General features: G+C 40.1%; 1 protein-coding gene across 1 annotated transcript in view; it reads right to left on the bottom strand.

Moving 5' to 3' along the window:
* LOC120049639 (DENN domain-containing protein 4C-like) overlaps positions 1 to 12,710 on the bottom strand; it is a 55,003-nt gene extending 42,293 nt beyond the window's left edge. The window contains exon 1 of the mRNA XM_038995957.1: positions 12,320 to 12,710. The gene's annotated coding sequence lies outside the window, so the exon portion shown is untranslated. The remainder of the gene's footprint in view (positions 1 to 12,319) is intronic.
* Positions 12,711 to 14,074: the final 1,364 nt, after the last annotated feature.

The following is a 14,074-nucleotide window of genomic DNA, read 5'->3' as shown; positions in this document are numbered from 1 at the left end:
CTAGATGTGTGTTTCATCAGACCAGAGGACATTTCTCCAAAAGTACGATCTTTGTCCCCATGTGCGGTTGCAAACCGTAGTCTGGCTTTTTTATGGCGGTTTCGGAGCTGTGGCTTCTTCCTTGCTGAGCGGGCTTTCAGGTTATGTCGATATAGGACTCGTTTTACTGTGGATATAGATACTTTTGTACCCGTTTCCTCCAGAATCTTCACAAGGTCCTTTGCCGTTGTTCTGGGATTGATTCACACTTTTCGCACCAAAGTACATTAATCTCTAGGAGACAGAACGTGTCTCCTTCCTGAGTGGTATAATGGCTGCGTGGTCCCATGGTGTTTTTACTTGCGTACTATTGTTTGAAACAGATGAAGGCAGTACCCTCAGACGTTTGGAAATTGCTCCCAAGGATGAACCAGACTTGTGGAGGTCTCCAGTTTATTTTCTGAGGTCTTGGCTGATTTCTTTTGATTTTCCCATGATGTCAAGCAAAGAGGCAGTGAGTTTGAAGGTAGGCCTTGAAATACATCCACAGGTACATCTCCAATTGACTCAAATGATGTCAATTAGCCTATCAGAAGCTTCTAAAGCCATGACATCATTTTCTGGAATTTTCCAAGCTGTTTAAAGGCACAGTCAACTTAGTGTATGTAAACTTCTGACCCACTGGAATTGTGATACAGTGAATTATAAGTGAAATAATCTGTCTGTAAACAATTGTTGGAAAAATTACTTGTGTCATGCACAAAGTAGATGTCCTAACTGACTTGCCAAAACTATAGTTTGTTAACAAGAAATTTGTGGAGTGGTTGAAAAACGAGTTTTAATGACTCCAACCTAAGTGTATGTAAACTTCTGACTTCAACTGTATACACAAACACACCTGTCATACAGAGTTAGTGAGAGAGAGATATGAGCGTATCACAGAAAGAACTAACAGAGTTCGTCTACCGAAGAACAGATGCTTCTCTCTCGATAACTGTTTACAGAAAGTTTCAATAGGTTGCAATGACAGGAATCCCATTGCCTTATTTTCATGCATCTGAGTTGAAACCCTACACAATTTAGTAAGCCATCTCCTTCCCATTTACAGTGCTATAATCAAACAATACTTCTGATCGAACACAAACAGGATTCAGCAATATCTCCAGGGAATCAAATAGAACACAAACTAATATCCAGAGGGTCCTGAGAGAGGGCAAAGCAATTAAATTCATATAAATTTGAGGCTCATTCCAGTTCACACAGCAAATATTGCTCTGACAATTAATTCAAACCTACATTCTTCAAAGACAAGAACAATGTGTTTGTCTCACCCCCATAACATCAGGATATAGATTGATTGAATATACTTCAAAATACTTTCATATACAAGATACATCAGCATATTACGTATAGCCTGCCCTAAACACATGGTAAGAGCCTGCTTTCGTCAATCTGGTGACAGCTTGGACTAATACCCCCATCGTGCAGGACCCATGTCTCCCTCAAGTGCCACTCCATGGTTTTAGTCTGCCTAGAGCTCGTGGCAAAGCAGCGGCCCTGCCACCTGTCATCACAGAGTGGTTTCTGTCTGCGCCACAGAGCTGGGACAAGGTTGCAACAAAACTCCCATTTGAAAGGAAAGAATAACAGTAAAACCAGGTCTTCTGGTCTGGGGGAGGAAAGCAGGCTTTTAATGGGGTCAATTCAAGTGGTGAAAAACCCTTTGCCTGTTGGGATTCAGATGGAATTCCCCCCCCCCCCCCCCCCAACACACAAAAATGAAGTCAAATAGTGACTTCAGTGATCTTCAGAGCTCGGTCTTGTCTACACTTGACACTTACATGTGACTTCTGCTCTCAGAATACGAAGCTCACATTGAAGAATACAGGTCTAGGTGCACAAAAGTTGCTTTGTGGTCTGATTATATTCAGAACTGGCTGACCACTTCAGGTGGTGATTGTGTGCGAATTTCTCCTCAGTCTGGACACAATTAGGCTACCAAAAGGCAATCCAGTGGCCGATGTCATCAGCACTCCTCCCAAAAAGTCTCCCGAAAACATGTGTTTTTGGGACCGAGGCACCTTTTCATTATAACGTTGAAGGAAATCCATTCCTAGTGTGTGAGGAACGTGTTTGCTGGCCTCAAATGCTAGCCAGCTAGCTAATATTTAAAATAAATAAAAAATGGGGGGGGGGGGGGGGGGGGGGGGGTCTGCTAACCCATTTGCAATCCCTTTAACGTTGCTTGCTAGTTAGCTACTGCCATAGTTGTGATTGTCGCGTTACCATATTTAGCCTATTCCACCATTAATAGAACGCATACTGGCATTTGATATAGCGCGGGAAAAGGGAATCCGGACACACTGTGGACACGGTCGACACATTCAAAATGTACAGTACCAGTCAAAAGTTGACACCTACAAGGGTTTTTCTTTATTTGATTCCATATGTGTTATTTCATTGTTTTGATGTCTTCAATATTATTCTACAATGTAGAAAATAGTACAAATAAATAAAAACCCTGGAATGAGTAGGTGTGTCCAAACTTTTGACTGGTGCTGTAGGTGTAGATGCATGACGCGTTTGGAACACTAAAGCTGCATGAACTGTCAAGTCTAGACACGGCCTTTGATAACAGGCAGCAATCAGCCAAAAATTCCACCGATGCGCAGGTAAAGCGGAAAACATCGAATAGCTTATTGAAAATGTTTGCCAGAGGCAATGAGCCTCATCTGCAATTTGCAGCAAAAAGGGAAAACAAATCTGTCTACGGAAATGGAGAAAATAATGCAGCCATCCAGCAGAATGGGAAAACAAGAAGCTGAGTGAAAACCCACATGACTGGGAAAAAGAGTGATTAAAACGTACTCCATGGGCACCAGCTGTTTTTCAGTGTAAGCAACATGTTGACTCAACTCTGATTCAACTCCTGATGTTTTTTCCCTGCTCTGGGTAACCAAGTGCAGTCCGACGTCAAGACTAATACATTACACAGTGTTTCCCAAACTCGGTCCTGCACGTTTTGGTTTTTGCCCAAGCACTGCGCAGTTGGTTCAAATAATCAAATCTTGATGAGAAGTTGGTTATATGAATCACTTAAAATAAGGGCTGTATTTAGTGTAGGCTTAGCCTGTCGTGATGATTTGATAACCATGTAAATCATTAGGACAAGGTGACTTATCAATATATCCCCAGCAAGCTCCTACACGGCATCTCTAGCTGACACCTTTGCTAACAGGTATTGTATCGATTTAAAACTTGCACAAGACAGTTCACAGAATTGTCCATTTAAGACATTTTGCCAATTTATTCATTACTACATTTAGCTAACATTAGAGAGTTAATCCAGAAATTTTTACATTAGCCTCGATTCGGCAGTCTCATCCAGATCATCATGGCATTTGTAGTTCTTTATGATTACCACATGAGCAGCTAATCAGCATTTCATTTTGCAGGGGGTAAATACAGGCAAATATACTGATAAAAGTCACCCTATCCTAGAGAGACTTACATGGTTTTCAAAACGTCACACCAGGGTAAGCCTACACGAAACACAGCCCTTACTTTAAGTGTCTCTAAAATCCCCTATGGGAAAAATTTATGGTGGAAAAACGATTGGAACCATTTCCCTGTTTGACCTCTAGGTTTTATGGGTATTATGACTCATACTGTGGTACTACTCTATGATAATGTCATATTCCTAAGTCTTCCAGGTCCTAGTGATTATCCAATTTCACGTCGGAGCATCATCTGATTTCAACAGACAAGCAGAGTATACACAACAGTTGAGAAATAGAGCGGCAGAACAATCAATTCTACACACGACAAGCTGTAAACTTCCCTCGCATCAATTCTATGAAAAGCTGTGTCAAAAGCTGAGTTTTCCAAGGCAATTTCATGATGCATCTCATGCAGGCATAAGAGCACAATAACACATCAGCACTAAAAATTACAAATATGTTTTGTCACATATACCAGACAGTTGCAGGGAAATGTGTTGTTTTACAGTCAGCCATAGTAGTAGGGCACCCCGGTGCAAATTAGGGTCAAGTGCCCTGCACAAGGGCACGTTAACAGATTTTTCACCTTGTCGGCTCGGGTATTCGAACCAGCAACCTTCCAGTTACTGGCCCAACACACTAACTGCTAGGCTAAATGCAACCCACAAGTTCAATACAATAGGCTACATTACAGTGAATACATAGATTTGAAGTCAGGAGTTTAAATGTATTTGGCTAAGGTGTATGTAAACTCAGTTTTTCACAACTCCTGACATTTAATCCTAGTAAAAATGCCCTGTCTTAGGTCAGTTAGGATCACCACTTTATTTTAAGAATGTGAAATGTCAGAATAATAGTAGAGAATTATTTATTTCAGCTTTTATTTATTTCATCACATTCCCAGTGGGTCAGAAGTTTACATACACTCATTTAGTATTTGGTAGCATTGCCTTTATGTTGTTTAACTTAATTCAAACGTTTCAGGTAGCCTTCCACAAGCATCCCACAATAAATTGGGTGAATTTTGGCCCATTCCTCCTGACAGGGCTGGTGTAACTGAGTCAGGTTTGTAGGCCTCCTTCCTCGCACACACTTTCAGTACTGCCCACAAATTGTCTATAAGATTGAGGTCAGGGATTTGTGATGGCCACTCCAATACCTTGACATTGTTGTCCTTAAGCCATTTTGCCACAACTTTGGAAGTATGCTTGGGTCATTGTCCATTTGGAAGACCCATTTGCGACCAAGCTTTAACTTCCTGACTGATGCCTTGAGATCTTGCTTCAATATATCCACATAATTTCCTATCCACATAATTTCCCTTCCTCATGATGCCATCTATTTTGTGAAGTACACCAGTCCCTCCTGCAGCAAGCACCCCCACAACATGATGCTGCCACCCCCGTGCTTCACAGTTGGGATGGTGTTCTTCAGCTTGCAAGCATCCCCCTTTTTCCTCCAAATATAACGATGGTCATTATGGCCAAGCAGTTCTATTTTTTTTCCTCCATTAGACCAAAGGACATTTCTCAAAAAAGTACGATCTTTGTCCCCATGTGCAGTTGCAAACCGTAATCTGGCTTTTTTATGACATTTTTGGAGCAGTGGCTTCTTCCTTGCTGAGCGGCCTTTCAGGTTATGTCGATATAGGACTCGTTTTACTGTGGATATAGATACTTTTGTACCCATTTCCCCCAGCATCTTCACAAGGTCCTTTGCTGTTGTTCTGGGATTGATTTGCACTTTTCGCACCAAAGTACGTTCATCTCTAGGAGACAGAACGCGTCTCCTTCCTGAGCGATATGACGGCTGCGTGGTCCCATGGTGTTTATACTTTCGTACTATTGTTTGTACAGATGAATGTGGTACCTTCAGGCGTTTGGAAATTGCTCCCAAGGATGAACCAGACTTGTGGACGTCTACAATGTTTTTTCTGAGGTCTTGGCTGATTTCTTTTGATTTTCCCATGATGTCAAGCAAAGAGGAACTAATTTTGAAGGTAGGCCTTGAAATACATCCACAGGTACACCTCCAATTGACTCAAATTATGTCAATTAGCCTATCAGAAGCTTCTAACGCCATGACATCATTTTCTGTAATTTCCCAAGCTGTTTAAAGGCACAGTCAACTTAATGTATGTAAACTTCTGACCCACTGGAATTGTGATACTGTGAATTATAAGGGAAATAATCTGTAAACAATTGTTTGAAAAATTACTTGTGTCATGCACAAAGTAGATGTCCTAACTGACTTGCCAAAACTATAGTTTGTTAACAAGAAATTTGTGGAGTGGTTGAAAAACAGGTTAATGACTCCAACCTAACTGTATGTAAACTTCCGATTTCAACTGTACGCAAGAACACAATATCCCAATGCATATTTGTGGCTTTCCCAGGTGGAGTGCCCCCTTGACTACCAGCCAATGGAAAAAGGTGACATGCAGGCAGTGTCCATTTTTATTCAAGTCTACTAGTTGGAGGCAAAGGGCCTAATACCGACACGGGGTTGGTTCACTGACTGTATGAGGTTATGAGGGTCATGTATGGGTCCTTTTGAATGACACCAGTGTGTTTACAGTGCCTTCAGAAAGTATTCACACCCCTTGACTTTTTCCCCATTTTGTTGTGTTACATCCTGAATTTACCATCGATTCAAATTAGATTTTTAGTCACTGGACTACACACAATACCCCATAAGGTCAAAGTGGAATTTAATTCATTAAACATTAAAAGCTGAAATGTCTTGAATTAATAAGTATTCTACCCCTTTATGGCAAGCCTAAATACATTCAGGAATAAAAATTTGCTTAACAAGTCACATAATAATTTGCATGGATTCACTGTGTGTGCAATACATGTTTAACAGGATGTTTTAATGACTACCTCCTCTCTGTACCCAACACATACAGATAATTGTAAGGTCCCTCAGTCGAGCAGTGAATTTCAAACAAAAATTCAACCCCAAAGACCTGGGAGGTTTTCAAATGGCTCGCAAAGAAGGGCACCTATTGGTGTATCTGGGTAAAAAAAAAAAAAAAAAAAAAAAAAAAAAGATGACATTGAATATCCCTTTGATCATGGTGAAGTTATTAATTACACTTTGGATGGTGTATCAATACACCCAATCACTACAAAGATGCAGGCACCCTTCCTAACTCAGTTGCCGCAGAGGAAGTAAACTGCTCAGGGATTTCACCATGAGACCAATGGTGACTTTCAAACAGTTGGAGTTTAAATGGCTGTGATAGGAGAAAACTGAGGATGGATCAACAACATTGTAGTTACTCTACAATACTAACCTAATTGAGAGTGAAAAGGAAGACTGTACAAAATATTCAAAAAAAAAACATGCATCCTGTTTGCAACAAGGCACTAAAGTAATACTGCACAAAATGTGGCAAAGCAATTAACACTTTGTATTCAGGACAAAGTTGTTTGGGGCAAATCCAATACAAGACATTACGGAGTACCACTCTCCATATTTTCAAGCATAGTGGTGGCTGCATCATGTTATGGGTATGCTTGTAATTGTTAAGGACTGGGGAGTTTTTCAGGATAAAAAAAGAATGCTAAGCACAGACAAAATCCTAGAGGAAAACCTGGTTCAAATTGGCTTTCCACCAGACACTGGGAAATTAATTCACCTTTCAGCAGGACAATAATGTAAAACATAGGACCAAATCTACACTGGAAATTTTATACAGAAGACAGTGAATGTTCCTGAGTGGTCAAGTTACAGTTGACTTAAGACTACTTGAAAATCTATGGCAAAACCAAAACATTGTTGTCTAGCAATTATCAACAACCAATATGACAGAGCTTGAAGAATTTTGAAGAGAGTAATGGGCAAATGTCACACAATATAGGTGTGGCAAGCTCTTAGAGGCTTACCTAGAAAGACTCACATCTGTAAATCGCTGCCAAAATGTGCTTATACAAAGTACTGACTCAGTGGTGTGAACACTTATCTAAATTAGATATTTCTGTATTTCATTTTCAATACATTTGAAAAAAAATTCTAAAAACATGTTTTCACTTGGTCATTATGGGGTATTTGTGTGTAGATGAGAATATATATATTTTTTATCCATTTTGAATTCCGGCTGTAACAACAAAATGTGGAATACGTCAAGGGGTATGAATACTTTCTGAAGGCACTGTAACTACTAAAGTCGGGACAATACCAGTATTGCAATATTGTTATCCATGGCAAAAATGAAAAAAACTGCGCAGACCAAACTCTTTGGTCCTTTAAAACCCTCCTGTATGTAAAATATAGTCTACTATAACTTGGAAAATAAATAACTCTGGATGACAACAATGATGTACGTAGAACACCATCTCTAAAGAGTCTTGTAAAGAGAGATGTCAATACAACCTGACAAAATGTTCACTCGTCTTTCTACCCCTCTTTTCACTCATCAGACAGCAACTAAAAGCAGGTTCTCTGTGTCAGTGTTCCATTCGAAGATGGCTTTGTTACCATCTGAAAGTTGGGCACTATGAAATATAGTACTGTTGCGTTGGTGTTTATAATGCACTTAATGTCAAAGAATTCATACCGCCTACATATCCAACAAAAGACATGCTTTATATACAAGCCTGATAAAATGTTTGCACTGCAAGGCGTGATGTTGTCTTCTGCCCATGAGTGTAGTGTTGGCTGTAGGAGATACAGAATAAATACAAGGCTAACAAACACTCTTCATCATCTGTCTGACGTATTTTTGTTTAACCTTTATTTTACTTGGCAAGTCAGTTAAGAACAATTCTTATTTTCAATGACGGCCTAGGAACAGTGGGTTAATTGCCTTGTTCAGGGGCAGAATGACAGATTTTTACCTTATCAGTTTGGCGATTCAATCCACCAACCTTTCAGTTACTGGCCCAACACTCTAACCACTAGGCTACCTGCTTATGATGACTATAAGCAGGAAACAGGGAGAGAAAAATGGGAGAGAATGAGTTTTCAAAAGGCTAAAATATACTTGAAAAAGGCTTAATTACAATATTTATAATTGAATAGCTCTGGTGCCATTATAATACTTTGGGGTACTCATTAACAGGTGAAATGCAGCGGTTTAGAATCACACAGAGGAAGCTGAAGAGTGAAGGAAAGCTCAGCTGAAACGTCAAGACTCACTGCCTCCTTCCTCAAGCGTGACGGGCGGCCAGACAAAAAGCATTGTTTCCACAGGGAAGTGGAGGGAGAGGGGAAACACTCACTGCCCTAACTAACTACACTGACAGACGAAGCACCCAGATCCATTGAAAGTTCAGAACAAAAAGATTGCAGAGACATCCGAGTCAGAGGAAATGAATACGTCACCTGAGAAGACACCAAAGAATGGATTCTTTCAATGATCCTTTGCAAAGTTGGAAGAGTAGGCCTATCTCCATTTATAAACGACTTCCTGATTGTGTGTGATGTGCACGTCTTATTTAGAAAACTGAAGGCATGTGCTAGTGTCAATACTGCACTGTGGCTTCAGGTGAATTGAGGCCTATTATGGTCTATAGAAACATGAGTATTGGGATGCAAAATCTTCAAACTAAGAGTAGGACTAAATTAAAATACAGTATTTAGAAAACAAGGCCATTTAAAAAAAAGTTAAAATGGCAAAACATAAAGCTTTGTTGTGAGCACTAGAACACCAATGAATTCTAACTCTACTTGGCCAAACTAAATTCCCTCATATGAACTATTGCTATAACTCAATTAAGAGACTGAAGCCATATTCTGATTCTCCTCTGCTTCACACAGAACGAACCACAATATCAATTTCCTCTGTGGCACATCTGAGACGCACCTAAACAGCATGCGGAAGTGAAGCATATAAATGGTATCATATTTATTTTTTGCAGGAAAAGGCCTACCTAAGTACATGCTGCACAAATTAATTATTACTTTTTCAACATTGTATTTGTCAGAGGATGGGCAGTGCCATTGAGGCCAGCTCCATTTTGAAGTAGTCAATTTTCTTCTTCTACGAATTGGTAAACAAACTAAGACTGTGTACTGCCCCCTGGAGTGTGTTGTATGAACAGGTACCAAAGCCACAGTTGGCAATTTACTGCCACATGCAGTTATGGAATGTTTGCTCAAGAGTATAATTCATTGGCTGAACACTCCTGATGACCTGGATGGAATTATGTGATCCTTTCTTTACCCATCGGAAGTCCCACCCAATTGACTACTAAAAAAATGGTTAAAGTTCTCAATGGTGTTGCCCATGCTAACACAGGCTTTTCGGCACTAGAGTCCTCTATCTATCTCTATGTTTGAGCCCTGTTCATTGTTGTTCCCTTGCCAGACTGCTTCCTTATTTTCCCCTGTCACCTGACACAGATGTCCTGGCACCTAGTTGAAATATCTAATTTACCTAGTGTCAGTCAAGTCTGGACACAGCTACCTCATGAAGCTGGTTGAGAGAATGCCAAGAGTGTGCAAAGCTGTCATCAAGGCAAAGGGTGGCTACTTTGAAGAATGTCAAATATAAAATATATTTTGATTAGTTTAACACTTTTTTTGGTTACTACATGATTCCATGTGTGTTATTTCATAGTTCTGTCTTCACTTATTTCTACAATGTAGAAAATAGTAAAAAAAATAAAGAAAAACCCTTGAATGAGTAGGTGTGTCCAAACTTTTGACTGGTACTGTATGCATGAAGACACACCCAACTGGGGCCATGACCCAGTTAGTCATGGCATAACATTGAATGTGCCAAAACTTACTCAGTCACAAGTTCTCACAACAGACACACTAGTAAGTACTATGGCACCACTTGCTAGAGCGCAGCATTTCATTGCATTCCAACACTAGCGGTTGGCCTGAAACAATATTCAAGATAGAAATCTGAATAGATTGTGTAATTCATTGTTTCCCATGCACAGAGACAAGTCAGATTATGTTCCTCCTCACGAGAGTATAGTCTTATTTTAGGGAATACTGTGCCACAAACTGCATTGCTAGTAAAATGCCTGAGCTGACACACACCCCAAAATGTTTGTAGAGGCGCTGACTAACAAAGAATAAACTGTAGAAAAATAAAGTCACACTTCACATATGGTCCCAACAATTTCATGTGTTAATAATTTAACATAAAATCAACATTTCGGCAATGCAGCACCAATTAACCCATTAAATTTGGTAGCATATAGAGCAGGGATGGGCAACTGGCAGTTCCGCCTGCAACCCCCGAATCAATTACCCCCCTTATATAATAGCAAAATCTCTCCACCCATGGAATAGTGTAAAATTGTAGCAAACTTGCTTTAAAACTGCAACATTTTCTCTATGCCCATGGCAAAATGTGTAAAATTACAGGAAATTAACTCTAAAACAAAATTACACTTAGGGCCCCAAAAGGTTAGGGCCTGCTCTGACTGCATGAGTGGGTATGGATGTGGGTACGCAGACCCGCGAGCCATTGTGGCCCCTCATAATGAGTTCAGATTTTTTTTCACCTGCATCAAAGTTGCCCATCCCTGATTTAGAGGGTGAGACTTTCTTTTAGCACAAACGCATTGCTACCCTAATGGAAACCAAAATGTGGCTACAGTACCTGTGGGGAAATACCATTCTTTGCCCTGCTGGGACTAATGCCGTAGACGACTGGCACAGAGATGCCATCAAATCAAGCTTTACTTATACAGCACATTTTAGAGATAAATGCAACGCAATTTTCTTCACAGAATAATATATATTTTTTTAACTATGAAAATAAAAACTGAAAATATGTACTACAAAACAAGAGGATAAAAACAGAAAGACTAACAAAGCACCCTAAGGAAAAGCAAAGCTAAAAAGGTGTATCAAGATCTCTTAAATATGCCCACAGTTTTGGCCCTCAGGTTGCCATGGCAGACACACATGGAGGCCCGCATAGAGGTTAGGGAGGAAGGAATGACACATTCTGTTTGTCACTGCAGCGCCTCAGTTGCTTACTGGCAATCAGTCAAGTGCTGAGCAACATATACTGTATGTGAGCATCTTGGCTTGCAGGAACCTGTAGGTTACAGAGCGTCATTGACAGACATTTAATTCTTACTCAACTTAGTCAGTGTCACACGAATGCAGACGGACATTGCAAATTCAGTAACAAAAGTCCACTTAGGCTTAGCCTAAACTGAGGTCCACACTTTGAATGACATGTAGTAGAGAATTGTTTTGGAATTACTAGGCTACTACAAGTGCTCTCTGCATGTTTATTTTTTTAGGCCCATTACCACATGAAACGTATATTTTCCTGTGGAGAATGGCATTTGTGAAAAACAACAATTAAATGTTCTAGTAAAAAAACAAAAAAAAGTTATAGTATGAGTGGTGGTTGTTTCATTTGATAGTATATTGTTGGAATTGATCTTAAGACTTTTTTTGCTGGGAAAGCGAGGCAGATATTTCAAAAGACAATGGTTTTGCCTGACAATAGACTACCTGAGTGTTGACACACCCAAGGCCTACAGGAGAACCCATCTCTCACAGTATAAGGGGCCTAGAGGGGGCGGGGGAAGTGTTACGTTCCAACTGTTGCATCGTAGCCTATGGCTTTATTATAAAAGTAGGTCAACATTTGATCACTGAAAACAAAGCATTTCATTCTCAATAAGAGACAGTCCGTCTGTTGCGCAGTAAAAAAAACTAATTACGCAGACACCGGGCTCTAGCAATACATTCACGCAAAGGATTGCAATTTAAATGTTTGAAACATTGCATACCGTTAAACTGCATCATAAAGTACGTTTATTGATACAAAGTTAAAGCGCATAGAACCCTAACAAAAACAAACTTGCTTTAGCTCCCTAACCAGAATAGGCAGGCAGTGCTGTAATACTTACCAGCTGTTTACAACACTACAAGAGACAATTTTGACATGTAGGCAATTTGCAGCTTTCACCCGCTCGAGTTATTCCGATCCAGTTTTAGATTACAAAACCACCACTGAAGGCACAAAGTAAACGCACTTCGATAATCCTTGGAAACTTTGTCACACTTGTTCGCTGAGGTATAGCTTGTTCACGACACTCTTATCGGTAGCTGTCGGTGCAAGCAGTCGCCATGTTTGCGTTTGGTCACACTTTGGTGAGCAATTTTTTATTTTTTTTACACTGCTGCATGAGACAGAATGAAACCGCCCAGGGGATAGTGACTGGCACTCAGATGACAAACCCTCTCCGCCTTTTTCCAACCGCCTCTTGAAGCCAGTTTATGCTTAATCTGAAAATGTGGTCGGAGGCTTCGTATGGCGTGCGTGACGCAATCGCGGAGCCTCCAGCGGCCAAATCAAGCTCTGTACCGCATCGCCGTGCGCCTATCAAATTGTGTAACAATGCGGAGGGCTCTGTACAGCTGCATTGACATGATTGGTTGACGGTAGGTGGGGGCGGGAGGTCCTATACAAACACAAACTCACTTCCTTGACAACTTCCTTCACAACAGCTCATCTCTGCTCCACGAAGCGCAAAAAGTATGTTTTCTTTGACTTCTGCGGAGGCGCATTTACTGTATGGTCACTGCAGATTTCGGCTTGACCATGTAAAGCCTATGCCCCTACCCCCATGTGAAATGTAATGCATGATGTCTTGACACCAGAATATTGTAGGCTGTAAATTCAACAGGTGTTGAATTTTTTTTCATTTAGTGACAATATATTTTATCTACAAGCTCCCTTAGTCAGTTTGGGTGTTATATAGCCAATACTAGGTCTACTGCATAAATAAGCAATTTTTCAAAAATCAAGTAGGCCCATATTTCATGAATTGAAAAGTCCAATGAGAATTAATCCCAAAATAATCCAATGATTATTCTGGATAACGTATAGTTTCCCATGACTAAATGTTCTTACTGATGAGACCCTTAAACCCTTAAGAAGCTGAAATATTTCACTTTTATACATTCCCCAAACGCTAGAAAAATGGGACTGAATTATACTGAACAAACATATAAACAGAACACGTAAAGTGTTGGTCCCATGTTTCATGAGCTGAAATAAGAGATCCAGAAATGTTCCATACGCACAAAAAGCTCATTTCTCTCACATTTTGGACACAAATGTATTTGTTTATATCCCTGTTAGTGAGCATTTCTCCTTTGCGAAGAAAATCATCCAACTGATGGGGCATATTAAGAAGATGATTAAACAGCATGATCATTACACAGGTGCACCTTGTGCTGGAGACAATAAAAGGCCACGCTAAAATGTGCAGTTGTCGTCAAACACCGTCACAGATGTCTCAAGTTGAGGGAGCGTGCAATTGGCATGCTGACTGCAGGAATGTCCACCAGAGCTATTGCCAGAGAATTTAATGTTAATTTCTCTAACATAAGCCGCATTTTAGAGAATTTGGCAGTACCTCCAACTGGAAGCTCATCTGCTTGGTCGTCGTCCTCGCCAGGGTTTTGACCTGACTGCAGTTCTGCCACAAGTGAATTCAGTGGGGAACACCCAATCTTTCTGTTAAGATACCTTAACAGAAAATGAAAACAAAGTTATCCAGTAAAATACTTCTTGATTTCACTCAAGTAGTATTTGGTTTTAAATATGTAATTGCTAAAATATATTTAAGTGTCAAAAAAATGTATTTCAAATTCCT

Source organism: Salvelinus namaycush, chromosome 6 (genome assembly GCF_016432855.1).
Source record: "Salvelinus namaycush isolate Seneca chromosome 6, SaNama_1.0, whole genome shotgun sequence".
In the NCBI taxonomy this organism is placed as follows: Eukaryota; Metazoa; Chordata; class Actinopteri; order Salmoniformes; family Salmonidae; genus Salvelinus; species Salvelinus namaycush.
This window is presented reverse-complemented; position numbering and strand designations above follow the sequence as displayed.